General features: G+C 37.7%; 1 pseudogene; it reads right to left on the bottom strand.

The window, feature by feature from the left end:
- Positions 1 to 370: 370 nt before the first annotated feature.
- Positions 371 to 11,674, bottom strand: LOC105420631 (protein DETOXIFICATION 16-like; annotated as a pseudogene).
- Between the last annotated feature and the right edge of the window lie 11,387 nt (positions 11,675 to 23,061).

Here is a 23,061-nt window from a genome sequence, read left to right as displayed (position 1 = left end):
TGGGAATCCATAGCTTCAAAACCTTGGTTGAGCTTATGCTCGAGTTCATATTACTCTTGCAAGTTTGATTTGTTGCCACACACGTATAAACCATTTATTGTGTTAACTTGAAAGTACGGGTTGAAGGGTTCATATGCCCTAGTGTGACTCTTGATGATAGGGATTTCTTGTGCCATTTTTTGGAGTGTATCTTGGAGTGAAATTTCATATGCATTAACTATTTCTTTTCCCTTTCTTCGGTTATGGGTTTGGAGCTAAGATCATCCTCACTGCTTTGATCTTGAGTATCCTTAGTCATTAGCTCTTGGGTGAGGTTATGCTTGCTTTGATCTTCATCTACTGGACTTTCCTGCAGATTTCTTATGGTGTTCTAAGGCCTTTGTGGATGTTCTTTGGGTTTTTCCACAGCTTGTGATTCTCTTGAGTTAATCAAGTTGACATCGGTATTCTTTGTCAAGATATCTAGAGTTTCGGATTGCTCTTTACTGTCAACATCTTCCTTTTCAACAGTTATCATGCCAGTATCGATAAGATCTAGAACTCTATGTCTGAAAGCTCGACATTCTTCCATGCCATGAGCATAATTTTGATGTCAATCGCACCATTGAGATGTATCGCCTCCATGAAAAGGAGGAATCTTGGCTGCTGTCGGTAAGTCTATGAGCCTTGCCTTAGGCAACTTCTTCAGGAGATCGGTCCTAGGCTCATCACTGGGAGCGAATTCCCTTTGTGTAGAAATCTGCATTCTCCATATGGTAGAATGAATTTTAGTCTTTCCTTGTGAATGTTTTGAGAAGGGTTGCTTTTCTTTGTCATGTTCACCTCTCCTTCTTGAGAGGGTTTTTCGTCTACGGCTTTATCTTCTTTGGCTAGCTCATATTGTGATATTCTTTCATGCATAACATCAAATGAGTAAGGGACTGCCCCCATACTGAAGAACGTGACATATTTTGGAGTCATGTTCTCTAATGCTATGCTTACCTTCGCGGATTCAGGGACTGGAGTTTCAATGACTCGCACAACGGCCTCTCTGAATCTGGTTATAAACAAGGAAGAAGACTTGCCCAACTTCTCTTTGATGGAAGTTAGCTCACCAAGGGTGACGGGTCTTGGCCTTTCTCCCCTATAACGGGAGGAAAATTGCCTGAACATTTCGTTAAGAGTTGCTTCAGGGTTATCCTTCATGAATCTTCGGTGTCAGATCAAGGGTTCTTCTAATAAGCTATGCGAGAACATGACCTTAAGTTGGTTGGGTCGATCTCTCAATGTGTGGACCATCAATAAGTAGGTATTGATGTGCGCCTTAGGATCCCCTTTCCCGGAAAATATGTTTCTGAACTGTGGCATCACAAATCCCACTAGTAGATCTTTTAAGTGTCCTAGAACTTCTTGTACATAAGCTTTAGGAATTGAGAAATCTCATATTCTCATTTTCTCTAAAGAGTCTTGGAGGTGTTTTATACTAGCAAATTGAGTCGTCGTTGTAGCTGTGAGCTAGCTCGGTTGTACGGTTTGTTGAACTTGATTTTGTGGTATACGACTCGTATGAACTGGCTGTTGGTCCCATGTAGCAGGTTGCTCCAAGGACTGAGCCAGAGGAATGTGTTGAACTAGATGTGCCGGTTGTCGGCTTGTAGACTCACCGAAGTTGAATTGGGTCAGAGCATACCCATTACTCGGAGGTTGCACAGCTTGGCCATGCAATGAGGCCTGCAGAATAGGATCACCACTTAACTAGGATGAACAACTCAAGCTGTTATGATGACTAAACCTCTGACCTTGGGTGGCTAGGTCTACCTGACCCTGAGCTTAGTTAGATGATCTATCCTTAGGGTTAGGGCATTCTCTTGCTCAAGCACTAGACTGAAAAAGTGAAGGAATGTCATAGGTACTACCAGGTGGAATCTTCTCTTGAGGTAGACATGGGCTCGAGTGATGATTAGAACTAGACCCCTGGCTCGTAGTGGGTTGGATTGGCAAACTAACAGCCTTAGGATTATCCTGGTTTGAGCCAAAATATTGGACTTGGCCTACGGCTTGAATTTATGACCTGACTTTCTTAGATTAAGTGCGCTATATGGTGTATCCTCTATTGAGCAGGTCTTGAAAGTAAGCATGCACTTTAGGATTATCTTTATATGGAGTTAGGTCAAAACCCTGATCTTTACTGGTGATGGGTTGCTCGGGTAGGCTTTCCCTAGTCGTGTGTGAACCCACTCACCTACTAATTTGTTGATTGTCAAGTCTGGAATGTTGGGCTACTATATGACCATCGGGGTTCATACAGCTAAGATGACTCAGATATTTGGGCCTGAGCCTTATTCTTGTCGCGCCGACTGGATTTGAGGTTAACCCCTATGTCTTGGAGGATTTCCCACGGCCTGTCCCTTGACTATTCAGGGTATGACGAACCTTATTAACCTATTGGCTCGTGACTTTTAAAGGGTGGCCTTGAAGGAAGCTTGGACTGCTAGGTTTGGTTCCATGCGGATCAAGAGTCGGCTCACTGACACGAGTGCTATGGATGATTTGTGAGGGAGCACTGTGACAGTGCCTCTCGGACTGACTAGGTTCTCTAGATCTAGACTAAGCTGGGGCCATAGGGTTGGACCTTGCTCTGTTATGATCATGGGTCATGATTTCTATACTTGGAGAGATCTAAACTCGATGTCTAAAGGTGGACCTAGTTTGACTCTAGGGGCAAAACCTTAACTATGACCTAGGCTAAGACTAGATTGGAAGAAAATTGCTAGACGTAATGGGTCTTGGTTTAGACCCGAAACTAGGGTAAGCCTAGTCTAGCTCTCGAGGAAACTCTATGCTTAGACCTATGCTAAAACCTAGATTAAGACCTAGATTAGATGGGTACGAGTCTCGGCTCAGACCAAGAGTGAGTCTGGACTCAGACCTGGGTGTGAGCCTGGTTCGGACCTTGACTAAGCTGGGTGCAAGCCAAGGCTTAGACCAAGAGGGTTTTGAATATCAGGCTGGGTGTGGACCCTGACTAGATCAAGGTTGGTTTAGGCACAGGCCCTTGGCTCGGACCAAAAGGGGGCATAGGTTCGGACCTGGGTGTGAACCTGGTTCGGACCTGGGCTAGGCTGGGTATAAGCCTGAAGCTAGACCCAGAGAGGTTTGATGATCAGACTAGGTGTGAACCTGGGCTTAATCAAAGATGAACTTGGAACGATCCTTCGGCTCGAACCAAGGGCGGGCCTAAGTTCGGACCAAGGTGAAACTTGTTTCGAACCTGGGCTAAGCTGGGTACAGGCTTGGACTCGGACCAAAGGTTCTGCTCGGACCAAAATGGGGTCCGGACTAAGATCTAAGATTAACCAACAGAAATAAAAAAGTACAACCCACGAAATCTTTTGTCCTAGATTATAAGTAAGCTTGGCTTGAGAGTGGATTCCTAACTATTGAAATGCGGCTAGGCTGATATAGGTCCACACGTAGGTCCTACCCTCCTGTTATAGGATGTTTACCAGGCCCTACTATGCGCTAGTTGGTTTGAGGAAAAGGATTACGAAGGGGCACTCACAGTTAAAGTTACATGAATCCCAACCGCCTCGACTCTCAAAGCTAGGTTCCCCTTATGCCGTTAATGTAGATTTTGGTGGTTTTCGAAATATTTGTTTGTTGATTTTCCTAGGACTCCCGGTCCGGTGTGTGCTGGAGTGTGTAAAAAAATACGCAATTAAAATAAAGTCAAGCACACAATGTACACAAAACAAAAAAGGAAATAAGTGAGCACTTGGCACTGGTCATGCCTAGCAAGGCGCACTTCGAGGCATAACTCGCTCGAAGCGCAAAATAGATGGAGGGGTAAGGAACCCCTAAGCAGGTAAATTAAGAATAATGAGACCAGGCATAGTCCGTGCTAAGTCGAGCGCGGCCCGAGTCGAGGGTGACTCGAACGGGACACGGTTCAAGGAGGGTACAAGCAAGCCCTCGATATTTTTTTTTTAAAAAATTTTTTTATCTTTTTTAACTTTGACGAAACATAGTAAAACTAAGCATGGTGAAATCCTGGAAAACATGGTTCTAGTCAAAATTAACAAACTAAAATAAAATAAAAAAGTCAGAAACAGCATAGAGCTACCTGAAGTAAAATAATTTTTTTTATTTTTAAAAAACTTATTTAGCTCAAAACTCAATAGGGAGCCAAACGTCCTTGAAATAGGCTTGTGGGGTCCCAAAATGTTTCTTGGACATTTTCAATTGGGCGACATGGGTGGTGTCGCCCTTGCAGGGTGGGCGACACTACTACTGTTACCAAAATAAAAAACTGTTATTTAATTTTTTTTATTGTTTTATTGTTAACCATGATGAAACAAGACTACTTTATACTTGGAAGAAGTAGGAAAAAAATATATTTACGATGCAATAAATTAAAATAGAGTAAACAGGAAAAAGTAGATAGAAAAGATCTGTATCAAGTAAAATATTTTTTTGGTATTCTTAAAAAATTTAGTTTGCTTCCAAATTTTTTGATTAGTCACAAGAGAGTCCCAGGACCCATCCAGCAATATTTCAAAAAAATCTGACTCAGGCGATGGGGGGCACCAGAGGGTGTGTCGCCCTGGACCTGGGCGGCACAGCCCGTGTCACCTAGGCGGCACGCCCTGTGTCGCCTATGCGGCACGCCTCATGTCGCCAAGGTGGAATGCCTCGTGTCACACAAGGCCAATAGGGGTCCTTGTCACAGTCGAGTTTTGGATTCGTTTTGGACTCAAAGCAGTGAAAAATAGTGAATAAAAATCGTAATTTGGCTCTTGGATCACACTCGAAATGCCTCAGGTGGGTGCCAAACTGTTTATGATGCAACATCTGACAGATCTTCCAATGAAGATCTCTCGGATCTGACACCTTAAAACTGATGAAAGATGAAAGAAATAAAGTGGTAGAGAAGGTGGTAAAGAAAGTGGGACAAATTGAATTCAGATCTGAGGTCAGATCTACTCAGAAATGAGCAGATCTGCTCACAGATCTGTAGCAGCGCCAACATGATCCAAGACGTTACAAAATATGATTTTTAAGTAAACAAACAGATCAAAATAAAATGAAAATAATAAAAACAAAAGAGATAAAATGGAAGAAAATGATACTAAACCAGGCCGGATGGCCCGGGACTCCCGAGCCTTCTGAGGCTCCCCCATATTAGACCAGTCCTCTTTTGTCTCTCTGATCCGGATATTAGCCAACAAATATTTTCAGTATAGGGTGGTTGTGCCCTATAGATGATTCTAGGTGTCCTAGGTCTAGGCTCTCTCAAGCTTAAGGGTTGAACTTCCAGGACACTGGGGGTTTCCTCAAGCTATCTCTAGGGTTTCTAATCTCTCTGAGGTTTCTATCTCTCTCTCCCATCTATTCTCTTTCTATCTTAGGTTTTCTCTCTCTCCCCCCCCCCCCCCCCCCCCTTCCCTCAAATAACCACGAAAAGAGGCCTTATAGGGGTCAAAACTTGTTGGGAAAGATAAACTCACGTAAAAAATAAATCCCCAGTCAAGAAGTCGAATTTTGAGGGTCTCAGATTTGGCCAGCATGAGTCGTGTCTCCCGAGCGGCACGGGGAGTGTCATTTGGGCAACACGGGGGTGGCATGCTCAGTGTTGCCTAGGCGGCACGCCCTGTGTCGCCTGGGAGGCACGCCCCATGTCGCATGCACCAATTTTTTTCCAAATTGAGATTTTTTACTTCTAGTGTTTCTCGGCCTCTTGTGAAGCTTTCAGAGAAAATTTGAATCAAAATAGGTTTTTTACTATTTTTAATGATTTGTTTGGTAAAACAGGGTAATTGCAAGATGACTTGGGTGACATGCCCTGTGTCGCTTGGGGGGCACGCCCTGTGTCATATAAAATAAAACTTGTCCAAATTGATGTTTTTCAATTTGGGTGTCTTCCTCAATCTCTTGTGAAGCTCTCATATAAAAGTTGGGTCAAAATAGATTTTTTTACTATTTTTAATGAGTTTTTTGATAAAATAGGGCGTTTACAGAAAACTCGTCAAAACAAGGTTTCAACAGTATTTAGGGCAGGCAAACTGATTCTGAATCACAAGGTAGGTTGTGTGAACTATGGATTTGGGTTTACTAGGTTAATTGTGACCCTAAAGGTTCAGGAAACTATAGAATTTTTCAGATTTAAAATGGAGTGTCTACACACTTCAACCTATTTCCATTCCGAGTAAAAAATCAACTATTGTTAATTACACAAGAATCTAGGTGTGTGTCATAAACTTTAGAGAAAAAATGATTATAGCAAATTCATTCCATATGTGGAAAGCCCTTTCCAACCACTCATATTATGTTCATACCACCACTAACTCAAATGATCTGTTCTAATTCTTGGAAAACCATTTCTTGCCCTTGGCTAACTTAACAAGATCCTCTGTAAAATTCTTGTAAAGGGACACTATCTCCTCAATGGAATCTTTACACCTATTAGTGTTAGAATCAATCATGACTTATTCATACGTGGACGACTCTTTACTTGTAATATCTAATGCATAGGCCACCATGTCCTCAATTTATATCTTCCCACTTATTATAATTCACCTTCCCCTTCCAAGCTATTGCTCTTCTTCTTGTGGAGTATGCGCAACATCTTCCTCAGGCTTAACATTACCCTAATATCTGCATGGGAATATCTAATATGTCTTTTAGAGACATAAAATCAACCTTAATGATATCATTATGTAATGATCACCTTTTTCTCCACTTCTCTGGTAATATTCCAACATGCGTGATTCACATTTAACATAATTACTAACAATGAGCTTGAGAGACTTAAAGTTTATGGTACCACAATCTATGACATTTAACTCCCTTTTCATATCCAAGGAATTTATCCTTAGTTTCTAGATGTGATTCCAACCATGGATGTTAGGGCGCATTTGGCTAGGCAGAGGCACACAAGACGACTTGTCAAACCCAATTGAAGAATTAATTTATATACTTACCATGAGTTTGAGAGTGCTTCGTAAGAGCAGAAAAGCCAGCAAGTGTATGGTCGACATTCAACAAGCAACGGCTAGCACGAAAGCCGTTGTGTTAACGCCCATCCATTTTCTTGCTCGTCTTTGTTGGCTTGAAAGCAAGAAACAACAGCTAGCACAAAAGCCATTTCATACTAGCACGTGTATTTTCTTGCTTTTCTTTGCTGGCTCGAAAACTAACAAGCAATGGCTAGCGTGAAAATTGTTGCACATTAGCACATCTATTTTTTGGTGCCATAGATCCAATGACCATAATCAGTCATTGGTCAATCCGCCACGAGAATAATAGAAGCATAATCATTCTTGCCTCCTTTCTTCCTTGAATATTCGTTGGGTCATATGCAAGCTGGAAAGCATTCCTTCGTCACCTAAGATTGAGTACTTCTCCTTGACATCACGTCATTCACCAACCTAACAAACAACAAACAACATATCTCAACCACTTGACTTAAGTCCTAGCACTAAAAGACATAACTCAAGGAGTTGACTTTGGAAGGAAAGACTATCTGAGCAAAACCAGTAGCACTTGCTCGGAGTATCGATATCGCAAGCCGAGAAATCAATCAATCACTTCTCCCTTTCCCTATAAAGGATAAAAGGAGTTCAAAGCGATGAAAAGTGACAACTATCTATATTCCATTATCAAAGCATTTATGTCAACTATATTTGTTGCTTCTAAGGCTCTATTGTCATACTCGACTTTAGGACAGTCCCCTCTGCCCTTTGTTTTTATAATAAAACCATCAAATATTGCTCTTATATGACCTTGATTTTGATCTGGATCTACTTTGGCTTTCATAACTACTTTGTTTACTTCCTTTTGACCTCTAATCACGAAGCTTATGCATGTATCAAAGCATCACGACGTCTCTTCTTCAATTTATCTCAGAAAAGGCAAAGTAATGCCTCTAAAATTCATCTCAGAAAAGGCAAAGTAATGCCTCTAAAATTCATCTCAGAAAAGGCAAAGTAATGCCTCTAAATCCATGATATCCTTTCCTTAGAGTAAGGACATGCAAAGATGCTCACAAAATTAAAGGAAAGAAGACAATGTGATTAAAATCTTATCATTGTCTTCCATCATAAATCAATTTGTAATAATTGATATGTAATTCTATTGAACTAATTTAGATGCTCGAAAAAACTTTTACCTTCTTTCATCCTCAATGTGCATGGTTGTTGCTTCAGATACAACTTATTTATGAGGGATTTTGTCATGCAAATATTCTCAAACTTTGTCTAAAGTATGTCTCTGGGATCTTATTGATAACGTTATACGACCTCAATTAAAAGGCACAATCAAATGATGCTAACAACCCTCAAATTCCAATTCCTATAAATCCTTATCGGCGTTCACTCTTACCTTCTTTGGCTTTGCCTTCGGTGCTTTGCACAAACCTTGTTGAAATAACAATTCCCACACGTTCACTTGGCAAATCCCAAAAGTGTTCGTGCAGTCTCTGTCGAACTTCTCCACTTGAACCTTTCATTTGAAACCTCTATGGCCATAAAAAAGAACCCCTAACCATGTTATGAAACTAGTTATTGGGCAAAACCTTGACCCTAGAATATATGATCAATGGCAATGTGACAAAAAAAGTGAAAACAACTACAAACATGATCAATACAAGCCAAACAAAAGGAAAGGAATAATACAAAATATCACTTCACGTAGGTAAAAAAGAACAATAGTTTCACTACTGCTACCTAAAAAAATGTGCATGGCAACTCCTCCTTGAGAAATCTCTTTGAGCACAAGCATAAAAATCATATACACCATCTCAATCATAACAAAACCAGAAAACAAAACGTATCAATATATAAAAAATTCCCCCATAGGAGCACCAAACTTTTGAGTTGAGGCCTCCTGCCCTCAAAGCCCTACACCCCCCCAAATTAGGGTAGTTAGCAAAGGGCCAGTAGTCAACATAGAATAGATATCAGTTTGTACCACACAACTCAAGTAATAGCGGTAACTATGCCTAACTTGTGCAAATATGGATTGTTGGCTTATTTTCGATTAGTTCCTGTTTGGTATTAGAATATCACGTTAATGTGTGGTCTCCTTCCCGAACGATTTCTTTGGGCTCATTGATTTCCACTGCCACTCCTCCTACCTAGGTTGGGCTACAGATATATAGAAAGTCTAGCTCTTCATAAACAATATAACGTGCAGGCAATATATCCAAGAGATTAATGGCTAGTGATGATTATGATGACTTTTTCACTAAATTGATGCGACTACATAAAAATTGCATCCCCAAAGTCATTTTAAGGAAAATATCTTTTAAGGAATCATATCCCCTAAAAAATAATAATGGATCAAACATCCCAATTAACATGGAGGGTATACCTTTTAATTTTGATTTCACTCAGTTACTTCCTAAATAAATGTCCTAAACATGCTTGAATTGCCCTTTTCTGGCATTAGGACCTTGCATAGGTAAGAGATTTTGTAAGTTGACCCATCTTAGAGGCCCTAATAAAATGATGTGAGCACTCCCACTTGTTCTGGGTGGACCATTGTAGCATCACATTGATAGCACATCCTTAACCTTTTTCGTAGAGGCACTATTAGTTTCTTAAAAAATAATTTTAGTTTGCGTACTAGCACATTGTATTAATTTCACTTACTTCTTGTTCCCAGTCGGTACATAATGTCATAATAAGAAGAGATAAGCCTTGTACAAAGCTACTGCACATGATTCCCATCCAAAGACCCTGCAATAATACATATTATTAAATACATGCACATACACACAATATTTGGCATTAGTTGTTAATTTCATGAGTGAAATAGAGTTGAGAAGAAAAACCTAACCATTGCACCAGCATGGAAAATAAAGCCCAAGATAATGGCCATAGGAATACCCACTCCATAATAAGCCCCTAGATTAGCCATGGCTCCAAATTTTTGCTTACCACAACCCCTTATCGTACCTGAAGGATAAATGCATATTTCTAGTTCATGATTGTCGTTTGTTTTCTAATTGAATATAAGGTCCTTCAAAAGTATTAGCGATCAATCTTTGTTGTTAAATAAAAATTATTCCAATGAATATTAACAACTTGGATGAAGGAGAAAGTTCCCTGAAAGCGTACATTGGATTCCATCGTTATATTACCAATTGCAAGCAATGGTGTAAGCCTTGTAACATAATCTACAACTTCTTGTTTATTGCTATAGCAATAACCCCAAACATTGTGCATTAACAATGTGATCCCACCAACTAGGAAGCCCTCTAGTGTAATAAGGAGTAACACAACCCGAACAGCAAAAACTGCACGACGTGGATATCCTGTACCTAATTCATTTGAAACTCTTGTACTGGAAAAGATAAGATGATAAACAAAGAAAGACTTCAAAATTGAGCAGGATATATATTAAAAATTGAAAAGGGTATTTGAACTGCTTTCCATCATTCATAATTCAATGTTTTGAAAAACTTAAACATGATGATGAGTTATCTATTGTTCTTCAGTGTCTAATTTATAGATAAACATAAAAATAGTTTCGTATTTTTACATTGCTCGGTATAGCTTTATCCACTTCGGTAGGCAAAGAACAAGTAAGAACATGTCTATATCTAAATAATAACTAACTAGTATGTCGTAATACGTAGCACATATCAAACAACTAACAAAATATTATTATACATAATATAATAAATTTAGATAGTATAGTCCACTTTTAATAAGATTAACAATTATCTAGTAGGCTTAAAGATTTGTCATGTGTCGTGAAACTTCCAACATTGAGTGTTAGATAGGGCCTAACCTTATACAATCACCAAGACCTTGAGGAATCATGAAAACCATTCACCCCGTGTTGAAGCAGGGTAAGGCATAATCAATTATTAGCTTCTTTGTGAATTTAAATAATAAAATGTCAAAATAGTGCAACTAGTGTTAGTTTTACGTACCCTATTGCCAATACGGATGCTTCAAGTTTTGGATTGGGAAGAAGACCGCTCAAAATGATCAATATCTCATAAGAGGCCCACTCCAAGCTGTTCATATTCAATAAGACAATCAATTACTAGAACTCATGGCTTCAGTGATCTTTCTTTAAGAGAGAAAATTTTGCTTACAATGAAAAGAGAGACAAACGAAGAATAGTGAGTAATAGTTTACATTACCAACAAATTATGGTAGAAGGAATTGCAAGCCTAAAAAAGTGCGCAATGTTCTTAAAAGCTTCCTTTGATAAACCAGTCCATGTCTTCACACAAGTTGAAGAAAACTCACATATGATGTGAGTAGTATGACATTCACGAAATATGAGACTGAATTTGCTAGAGCAGCACCCTTGTTTCCTATACCAGACTTAGAAACCAAAATCCAACAAATTGGGACGTGAAGCAATGAAGTAATTCCCGTGGTTAACATTATTGGGGAGGCAATATTTTGGGTCTGGACGAACCTGATCGAGGTTTGAAGGAAAGAATAAGCGAAGAGACTTGGGATCATCCATCTAGCATAACTTCCTGCTTCTTTTGATAACTCTACATCTTGTCCAACTGCTTGTAGGATATCTTCAGTTCTATATATAATACAAGAGCAATCGGAATGCTAAATATGAGGAATATAATTAGAGCCCTTTGTGTGTGTACACCAACCATGTGATATTGTTTTGCACCATAAGCTTGTCCACATAACGTATCTAGCCCACCAGCCATCCCGTACTACTTCAAATACAGGCAATACAATGAACAAATATGTGAGAGTCATATAACCTACCCTATAGGGAAAGTTGTAAATATGCCAATTCAGGGTCGGGTCGACCACGATTCAAACCAAACTGCAATTGGCATATTTACATCAAATTTTCTTTGGAAATGAGACATCCCTAAACCCTAAACCCAACTATTCCAGCTCAAGATCATGCATAATTTGATGGCTTTTTAAAGTAAAAAAAAATGTAGAAATTGCTAAATAGTTAATGCCTATGGTTGTATTTTAAAATTTTCACTTTGTTTATACCAAAATTGCTCCCGCTCAGAGTTTTGAAACGTACTAAGTGAGGACAGTTTGGTAATTTGACTACTTAAGTTGGTTTATGACATGAACTTAGAACTCCTATTTGTTCTAGGTTCCAAACATATAATATATTTCTTCAATAAAAAATTTATTTCTAAGTTTGGTACATGGAAAAAACAAGGGTACTCATCTCATTGGCTCAAGCGACTTAGGGGAGCCAAACTACTAAAATGCTCCCACTTATTTTGGGTTCCAAACCCAGCATATAGACGGGAATTTATGTTGGTGCAAGTGATTTTAGTGGCTTAAATTATCAAAATATCCGCACTTGTTAAAGGTCACAAATGTTGATTGGGTATTTTTTTAACTTAATTCTCAAGGATATGCTTATAATACATGAAAAGAATTTTAACAATTACCAATTCATAATTAAAATTATTTATTTTACCAGTCCATTGATGCTAAGAGGAGGTTCAACCATTTTACTGAAATTTTTATAGAGTTAAAGATGCATAGTCCCCTCTCTAATATCATAATCCCAAATAACCTCTCCATCTATGTAAAGTTCATAGATCCCCTCCAAGTAAAAAGAAATTGATGTTTAATGTTTTTTTAAAAAAATAAATTTGAAATTGGACAATTTCCTTAATTCCTAAAACCCCAAATTTCCAAAAATCCATAATCAAGTATCGTAGTCACCTTTTCATACCTAAAACCCAAACTTTAATACCCTAGCTAAACGTCCTGGACACCGTTGAGTCTAGTAAGCATAGAAGATTACCCCAACACCAATCTGACATCAAAGACTTGAAAACTGATATCCTGAAATCCTAGTCTTGTAATACATTAAAACTCACTCAATTTGGTTAAAAATTGATTCCAAATTGTACATGAGATGACAAGCTTTTTGACAGTCCAAAAATCGCTCAAATCCAACATATGATTTGGAAGTTATGGCCCAAAACGTAATTGGAAAAAAATTCCATTTTGGTCATCACTACACAGAATGTATCGTCAGGCCCACTTTGCCCCAATGATGGGATATGCGTCGTTTTCCTCTATTAGTTTCATAAATTTCTAAAAACCTGGGAAATTAGTTTTGGGCTCTTTTTATAACATTCTAAAGTTTCTTGGACACGATTTGGCTTTGACTTTAACCCAATCGAAACCTAGGAAACCTATTCCTAATCATATTGTTGACGCAATAATGACCTTCTTGCGCCATCGTTTGGCCATCTCGAATTCTGACATTCGGTGGTGGTTCAGGCTAATCACAAACTATTGTTACTAGTATTGGCATTGACGAGAGTGTTGCCTTCGTTAAAGGTAAGGATGGCCTATCTTCGGTTAAGCCCACACATTCTGATGTCAGGCGATTGGCAGCAATCTCAGCCAATCAGAAGCTTACGAGGCCTCTAATGGTTTTAACGATCCGATGTCAGGCGATTGGCAGCAATCTCAGCCAATGCTTACGGGGCCTCTAATGGTTTTAACGACGGTGTATGTGTCGTTGACAGCAATCATCCCTCTTTAGTATTCACATTCCCATGTGCCAATTTGGCAATTCTTGCGACCATCAATGTAATGACACAGAGAGTGTCGTTCACGCTGGTGTTACCGTAGTCAAGAGATCACAACGACATTAACACTAGAGTTAATACGGCTTCTAGAGTAATTACTCCAAGACTATGTTCGTATTGATTTTTGACTGATCACTTCGGATTTTCTCTTGCCTTTGAGACTTTTTTGGTCTATTGGGGTGTCTCCCACTGTCCTGGGTTCAGTGCTGCCCGTTTGCGATAGGCTCTGTTGGGTGGTTTAGGTACTAGGGTACGGTCCTTAGGAGTCCGGTTGGTTTATGCTTTATGGTGGTTGTCCTGGGGTACTTTGGTCTTCCTACCGTTTTTTTTTTTTTTTTTTTCGACCGAAATTATCGAATTTTATTGTCAAACAAAGACCAGAATTACATCATTCAGGAATTACATCATGTAGGATAGAGACAGACTCAAGCAAAACACCTCTATTAGCTAAACCATCAGCACTACCATTGGACTCCCTAAATACATGATGGAACGATATCGACAGCACTCCCGCCAAATCCATCACTTGACCCCAAATTGACTGAAGCATCCAAGGAACTCTCTGTTGCTTGTTACACCATCTTATCAGATTTAAAGAATCACCTTCGACCATGATGATGTTCCCTAAGTTCATAGATTTAATAAACAATAGTCCTCTGAGCAACATTGTGAACTCCGCGAGATTAGCAGTTGCATATCCAATAGGTCCAGCATAAGCAAGAATAAATGTTCTTGTCCAGTCTCTCACTACTCCTCCAATACCAGTTTCTTCCCGATTACCGAGGAAACTACCATCAAAGTTTAACTTTAAGCACCCTTGAATAGGAGGTAACCATCAACCAACAGGTCTTGTCCTTACCACATTAGAAAAAACAAGGTTTACTAAGCTTAAATGCACATCAATCTCGGTGATACCCCTATCGTCATTAGTGACAGAAAGCCAAGTCCAAGTGGTATGAAATATACGCTGAAGGAGACAATCACAGGAGAGAGCTGACCCTTCAAAGGTGTGTCGATTACGCTCTTTCTATATCTCCCAACACACTGCTCCTCTAATAATTTGCCACAAAATACACCACAACGTTGGTAAGGCGGTAAACACTAGCTGTGAAATGATACCCAGTATATCTTGAGGTAAAGCCACCCTGAATCCTAACACATAAAAAAGGAATTCTCAAATTTTCGAAGCATAGAGGCAATGAACAAGAAGAAGTGAAATAGATTCACCATCTTTTTTACACATCAAGCACACGTTGGGTAGAACCTTACCTCTCTTGATGAGATTATCTATGGTCAAAACCTTATTTTGCCCAGCTAACCAAATAAAGCATTAGACTTTATGAGGTATAGGCCACTTGCATACTTGTGCAATTTGAGGCAACGACCATCTATAGCGATCATGGAATAGAAGAGAATACATCACTTTTTCCGAGAATAATCCATGTTGTTTATGCTCCCATACCATCTCATCCTCAATACTACACGAAAACACAGCTTCTTGCAACTGCGATAACAACAATGTAAATTGCACCATAATGTTCTCATGAACTCGGTTCTATGGAAACTGAATATTCCATACCAATTTCTCCCCTCGTAACCGGTAGGTTTCATTTATCAAAGCATTAGGATTAGAAACTTTAGCATATATATCAGGGACTGAAATCTTCAATGGACAGTTACCTAACCACTTCTGATGCCAAAAGGAAACTTCAGATCCACTCCCCACACACCACCGGATATCTCTATGAAGATATGCTTTACATAAAAAGATGTCTCTCCAAAACACCAACCTTGATGTACTTCTTCTATCCCCTCCAATCCAGACTCCAAAGCCATCGACACCATATTTGGCTATTAGTACCTTACACCATAACTGATCTTTAGAAAACAAACTACGCCTCCACCACTTAGTTAATAAAGCCTCATTCTTCAGAGACATTCTTTGAATGCCTAAGGCCCCTTCACATTTAAGGGTACATGCCCTATCCCAACTTAACATGTGATATTTTTTATCCTCCCCAAAAGAAATTACAAATCATCCTCTCGATTTTCTTAATCACTCCTGATGGAATTTTCAAGAGGGACATTTGATATATAGGTAAATTTGCCATGCAAGATCTCAACAAAGTCACTCTTCCCACAAGAGACAGATACTTGGGCTTCCATAAATACAACTTCACTTGAGCACGCTAAATCACTTTATCCCAAACTGAAATGGGAAATCTAGTATCAGAAATTAGTAGCCCAAGATAAGTAATGGGAAAGTTATCAACTTTACATTCAAGAGTCAGAGCCAGATCCTCAACCGTTTCCACACTACAATTGACTCCAACCAAAGATGTTTTTGTAATATTAACTTTTAGCCCTACAATCATTTCACAACACTTTAAAAACCTACCAATATTTTCAATATACTCCTTCTTAGCCTCAGTAAATATCAGGGTGCCATCTGTATACTGAAGGTGAGATACTATAGGTCCACCCTGACCAATAGGAAAGCCTGAGAAATTACCTCTATCCACCATGTTATTTATCATAAGACTGAAAAACTACCACTTTCGCGATCGGGATTAGGCGTCTACAATTATAAGACCATTTATTTTTGGCATAAAGAAAGCATAATCATACCTAGCTATTTGATGTGAATTTTGACAGTTTAAGGTGTGTCATAGAGTTCAAAAAAAATAAAAAAAATTTTGAGCCCAATTAATGACATACTTCCAACCACCCAATTTCACATCCAATTGTTGAGATTAATTATGACCTCATAAATAGTCTTATTGCATACATTTTATATGAGGTTTTGAGGGAACATATTGTTTCCTTTCTAATATCTTATCTTTGTTTTTTTTTATCTTTTAAATCAAATAAAACACAAGTAGAGTGCTTCTTAACCAAATAAAAGAATCTATTTGTTTCTTAACAAAAGTTTTTAATGATTTTTATTTGATAAGTAAATTTTTTCTTTTTATGTAAATAGAATTTTAACCAAGTTCTTTTCGACAAACTCTTGCATAGGCATTCTCAATTTTTGTTGCAATAAAAAATGAAAAAATAAATTGAAATATCTACAGTCTTATGGTAAATTGCCCTACCTTAATATAAAAATAAATTAAATTTCAATGCGATAGATGACCCAAATGCGGGATTTGTATAAATAGGTTCCACCCAAAAGCCATCAAATGACTACGCCAATACCCATTTTGCACCAGGTGTCTGGTGGTATTTTGACGCAAAACAAAATCATCGAGGGGTAGTTGCTGCAACTGTAGAGCAAAAAATCGAACTACAGTCCTGAGGCCAAATGGTCCAAAATATTTATCAGAAGACAGGCATCGTGTTAGAAGGCTTAAATCCCAAATATGAGCCCAAACAGATGTCGAACAACTCAGATGGGGCCTTTCCGATTTCGTTCTCAAGTACAGAGTGGGTGTCACGCTCTAAACTTCTGAAATTTACCAAAGAGCCCCAAAAATTTGTGGTTGATTGGGCCAAAACTTTTATGTAAGAGGGACGCAGTGGTTGAAAGCTTAAGTTCGAAATTAGAGGTCAATCTTTTATGTTTAGAGGACTACTAAAGGACCACAAACCTTTTGCAGAAAAGTGCATAATGTGACCTTGGTCAAGCAATGAGGAACAATTTTAAGCAACACTCACAGTTTTTTTCTTCTCAAATATTTAGCCATACCTCATAATTGCCATAGCCAAATGAGCCCAAATTTTGATTTTTTTACTCCTCTTTCAACTAGCTCTCTCTCTCTTTATATATATATATATATATATATATATATATATATATATATATAGGGTTCTTGACATGAATTATAGAAGCAAATCGTAAGCAACTGACAGTGGGTTCATGAGGATTGCAATGGTCAGAATTGCAAGATTTTGAAAGTGGCATGGAGTATTCTTTAAAAGTTTGATTACAAATCCTTAAATTGATCATGACTCCCTCGACTTTGCAGTTTTTTTGAAAGAAAGACCTATGTGATCTTTTACCGGGGAATACATTTTTTATTTTTATTTTTCTTCACCTCTTTCTTTTGACAAAAGATCACTTACATGTGGTCTTTATTATAATAAAATAAAAATGTCATTGAAACAACTATACACTATGCTTGAGAATAAAAGATAAGATTTCAAGAAACAAAAAGAAGTGTGCCGAAAATTACCTCAACCGGCCTTATTACACCCCGCACCGAGTCACCACCATCCATTGGCGCGGGATCAATGGCTAGCTTCAATCTCGAACCGGGAAAGCAAATTTCGACCAAGCCACACCAATGGAACATGAACCCCTTTGATCACAAACTCAAACCCCAGGTGAATTCTCTTAGCAACCTAGTTTGAGAGAGATGGATTCTCTTTTTGCTAAACCCTCAAACCCTTAGCCATAAATCTATATCTGAGAGACAGGATATAAGAACTTCATAACCTAAACCCTTTGGTTCTTTTACAATGTGGGAGAGAGAGATCAAACATGAGAGAGTGGTGCGTGCCCTTTTTTTGGGATATGAGATAGAGATGGGAATTGGATACAAAAGATAAGGTGTAGAGATTTTTGAGTAGAGACAATCTCTTTTTATAGGCTTTGAATAAGATTACGGTTTTTTAGGGTTTTCCTTAACTTGCCTCGTTTTGTGAGATTGAACATACACCGTCAATCAAGGGTGACTTGTGGGGTAAGAGATCTGAGCCATCCATTCCATAAATGGGCCATCTACATTATGGAAGGTGCATAAACCATTATCCCCCTTTTCTAAACCATTTTTCCATCAATATATTTAAATAAAATAAATACCATGCATTCTATAAAATGGCACGATCCATGTCACATATTCTATAAGGATATGTCAAGTAATATCAAGTAGATAAATACTACCAAATATAAATAAGATAAGATCCATATCAATTCAAATTGATTATGTCTCTTTAAAACAAACATGTAGATAAATACTACCAAATATAAATAAGATAAGATCCATATCAATTCAAATTGATTATGTCTCTTTAAAACAAACATGCTACAAAATAGATAAAGCCATAGTCAATATATCCCTTCCAATATTTGACCACATGCCATAAATCAAACTAACATTATCTTAAAAAGAAAGAAGAGAATCTAAAGAGGGTGGGACGTGCCACCCTTTTGTAGATTGAGCTCACATGCCACATGGTGGGCCCACATGCCACATGGTGGGCCCATGTGCACTACGGGCCCCCATGAAATATTATAAAAAAAATATTATTTTTAAAATTGAATAAAACAATTTAAAATATATATTTGAATTTTTATAACTTTGTAAGAACAATAACTGTATTTTTATAAGTCTAAAAATCACAAATAAAATATTGAGAGATTCATAAAATTCAAATACTAAAACTAAAATCTTCAATAATAAAATGAATACAATTAATTTAATATGATGGGAAAAGGATCCATATGGTTTTAGGAATCCAATCTGTAATAACAGGGTACTCCACCTTCAACTGTGGACTACAAACCACACTAGCTGTATCGAACCGACCCAGTGTTTTTCATGACCCACAGTCCAAGCAGGGGCTCATTAGCGTGTCACCAAATTCAGGTCGATGAATAAAGGGGTTGCAATCCCAGTCTGTGGATTACAGGTCCTCCTCTAGAGACGAGTCAATGCCACTTAGACCCGATGCGACCATAGCTCATATGGTGCATAGGGGTATCTCTTGCACATGTATACGCTTCACTCTAAAAGGTGGATTTCTGGCTTTCCCGAACGATCTATCAATATGCATGTCGTGTGATGGTATATGGATGAGGCTTTGGCCGCCATCTCTGTAGGCCACCATCACACACAAGGATCACACAGTCCCTCGACTCACTCATCCGGGCATGTTCTTCAGCTTCATCAAGGGTTTGTTCTTCATGCCCAGGTAACATGGGTTTTTTCCTATCGACTGGCCTAGATTGTTAAGCACAGATCTGTATCAGTAAACCATTGTTTGCTTAGTATGGTCCACGAGGGACCACACTCCCACTGAGTTCATGTTCCACTATATCATTTCATTTTACAAGCACTTATAAGGCCTTTAAAGGTCACATAAACCCAACATCTCCCACTTGGCCTTTGAAGGCCTTACATTCTCTCGTTCTCACTTTCTCTCATTCGCATTTCTCTCTCTCAATTACAATCTCTCTTAAGCATTTTTACTTATTCTCTTAATAAATTAATCATGGCTTTCACCATCAATCTTTTCACAAAAGAATTCATAGAGGCAACACAGTTTTCTCTTTATTGTTCGGATCTCATCCCAAAAATGGTCGTAGCTCATCTTTCACATCGCATCGCGAATCATGAACCTATTGTCGCAAAAGACCATCACGTACCCTCATCTCATGGGGTCGTATGTTCATGGACTTAAAAGAGCTCTTCAAATAAGTTACTCCTTTTTGTAGCCATACAACCAGCACCAAACATTTGGGTTCCATGGGTGAACAACATTGTAGTTTATTGTTCTATTTGGCCTGTCAAATACTAGCAAGTGCTCGCATTGGAATATTTAATTTATCTGGATCTCGATCTTTCTCGATCTCACCTCATTCCTCAGGTGATAAAAATATGGTTTTATATGCTTGGAGTTCTTATGGAATCGTGACTCCTTTGACACGCATATCGTTACCGTGCTGTTGCAGAAAACTCGTACTACCTCATAATGCACGAGGTGAAAGTCAAGTCAATTAAGAAATTTTTTAATCCATATGGCCTCCTCGATCACCAAACAGCACGCCACATACTCTACCTTCATGGTGGACAATTTCGCCACATCTTATTTCTTTGATTTCCAAGAAACTGTATCTCCTCCAAGCATGAACACATACCCAGATATAGACTTCGCATCATCTAGATCTGTGAGATAGCTTGCACATGTATATTTGAATATCCAAGCAGCTAAAAAAACATGGGATTGTAGCAGCTCCCACTCAATTATTGTACGTGCAACATATACATTCTCAACATTCTTATGCATATATCATGAGGTAGCATATCAAGTCTCATGCAATATGTAATTCAATGCCCGTTGGTTTCACAATATGTAAAAACTTTCATGAACCACAAAGGTTCAACCACACTAGACATATTGGTAGTAAATTCATACAAACTAAGTTATCTAATCAACACAATATATGTCAGGGAAGCCCAGCATGATGGCATTCCTACAACATTTCCTATGGTTCAAAATCTTAAGTAATCGAGAATTCTAAATAACTAGAAACATGGGTCAAGGCATATAGGTATTTATAAAAAAATAGTGCACGAGAGTTTTTCTCCCACTTTTATAAATACCTTCAAGACATATATTTTTCTTTGTAATAAAAATTTTTTTTGACTTGGTATATATATATGCATTCACAAACAATAGTTATATAATAGTATGACAGTTTAAAATGATTTTCATAAAGAATTAATGGACCTTGCAAGACTATGTAGTTTTTTCAAAACAATATTCATAGACTTAGGTTTTTCTCAAATCGTCCAATTTAATTATAAAATATGTGCTTAGCCGTCATAAATCATTTTACCGCATTCACCTTTAATTTCCTACCAAGTCAAGTTCATGGCCATAAAAACAAATCATATATATCATCTTATAATAAAATAAAGCACGACTAAAAAATATCTATTAAAGCTTTGACAAAATACTTCTTTTTTGGCAATTATGGAGAATTTATCAAGAGATCATCATCACATATAACACATTATAGATATTATTGAGAGGATGGTCACCAAGTCCAAGTTCTATCGGAACACTCCCTTTGTGATTACATATTTGAATGAGCCACACCCATCTGTCGTGTTTCATCCTTAGGGCTCAAAGCCCTTGATCAAATCACATCACCATGTGTATCACTATCTTAAGTAATTCATACTCAAGCACAAGGAGGCATAAAAACACAAGGTAGTCAAAACCGGCACTTTCAAATTTATTAGCACTTATCACTTAATGTCCATACACTCCATATATTCATAAAAAATTAGCCAAAATATAACTAAAGCACATTAAACAAAGTTATTGAATCATCTTTCCCTAGATGACCTTACCATATATTGTGCGATAGATTTCATACCTCAAAACCATGTAGTGTGGTACCTGGGCTTTCTTGATTCATCGTTTTTACTTGTTTGACAAGCTTTTGTGATCTTGGAAGTGCATGCAACTGTTGGAGAATATATTGGTCATTGGTTTCACATGTCACGAAGTATCTATCTCTTCGCACTTGGATTCTCCTGTCTTATACCATAAAGAAAATATCTTCTTCATCCTATTATTTCAAATATCACAATTTCGATTCTCCCACTGATCTTTAGCGTTTATATGCTACCACCAAGTCTCTCTATATATCCATTCATTTCAAAGAAACCAAGATGTTTTTATAGGTATTGTGTTTCTTCTTCTTTCTGCTATTTCTATATCGAATACTCTTCACATAAAGTGTGTTATCTTACCAACTCTGTATTACATCTCTCTAAATTTGTACTATAATAAACTCTACTCATTGCACACAATAAAGCCTTTTAAAATGAGTCTGAAAGGTCTCCATAATTGGGAATTCAAGGATATGCCTTAACATGCCACATATTTTAATTTACTGCAGCATAGAACATGAGCATCTCATGATAAAAATATGATATATGTTAACTCATAAAGAGTCTATCTTTGAATCCTTTTGAGTATTGAAACAGACTCAAAAATATAAAATAATGATCAGTTTCATTCTTAAATCATACCATATAGTGAGTCTTCATTTCAGTGTCATTTAGGTCACAATGTAATTTTTTTAGTTGAAAATCAGGTTGAGCACCTCTTAATAAAAAAATTGTTGCTCTCAATCCTCAAAGAGTTTCTTCTTGAAATCTTTCTGTTGAAAACTAGACTCAAAAACAAATAATAACATCATAGTTTGAATCCCAAATAATACTTTCTTTTAGAGGAATAAGGAAGTGACATTCACGTCACAAAATAAATCATATTGCAGAATTCTAGGATGAACATTATCTAGTAAAATTATCTTTTCTCTTTACCATCATGAAGTTTCCTTTTCAAACCAATTTTTTTTTAAAATTAGACACATAATGATAGCCCTTATATTTCCATGAGCCTCATATGACTTTGTTAAGTAGGCTTGATAAATATAGTTATTTATGTCTCAATGAAGAACATACCAAATTGTAGAAAATTTAATATGACATCTCTTCAATCCAAAATTTTTATTCTTCTCTTCCCAAAATATTTCTCTCTCAAATAAATTTTATTACAAATTAGACTCATAATGGAAGTATAAACATTTAGTGTGGACCATAAAACATTCCATTAAATATAGAAATAAAACCATGACTTCGAAGTCATGAAAGTAATTTTTGTTGTAGAAAATAGCACTTGCGCATCCTTCAATAAATTGATCATATCTTTCAAACCACAAGCCATTTCTTGATGAAACGTTTTTTTCTTGAAAGTAGACTCAA

This window comes from Amborella trichopoda, chromosome 13 (assembly GCF_054954075.1).
Source record: "Amborella trichopoda isolate Santa Cruz 75 chromosome 13, AtrichopodaSantaCruz75HAP2 v2.0, whole genome shotgun sequence".
NCBI lineage: Eukaryota > Viridiplantae > Streptophyta > Magnoliopsida > Amborellales > Amborellaceae > Amborella > Amborella trichopoda.
The sequence above is the reverse complement of the archived record's forward strand: the minus strand, read 5'-3'. Positions and strand labels throughout refer to the sequence as shown.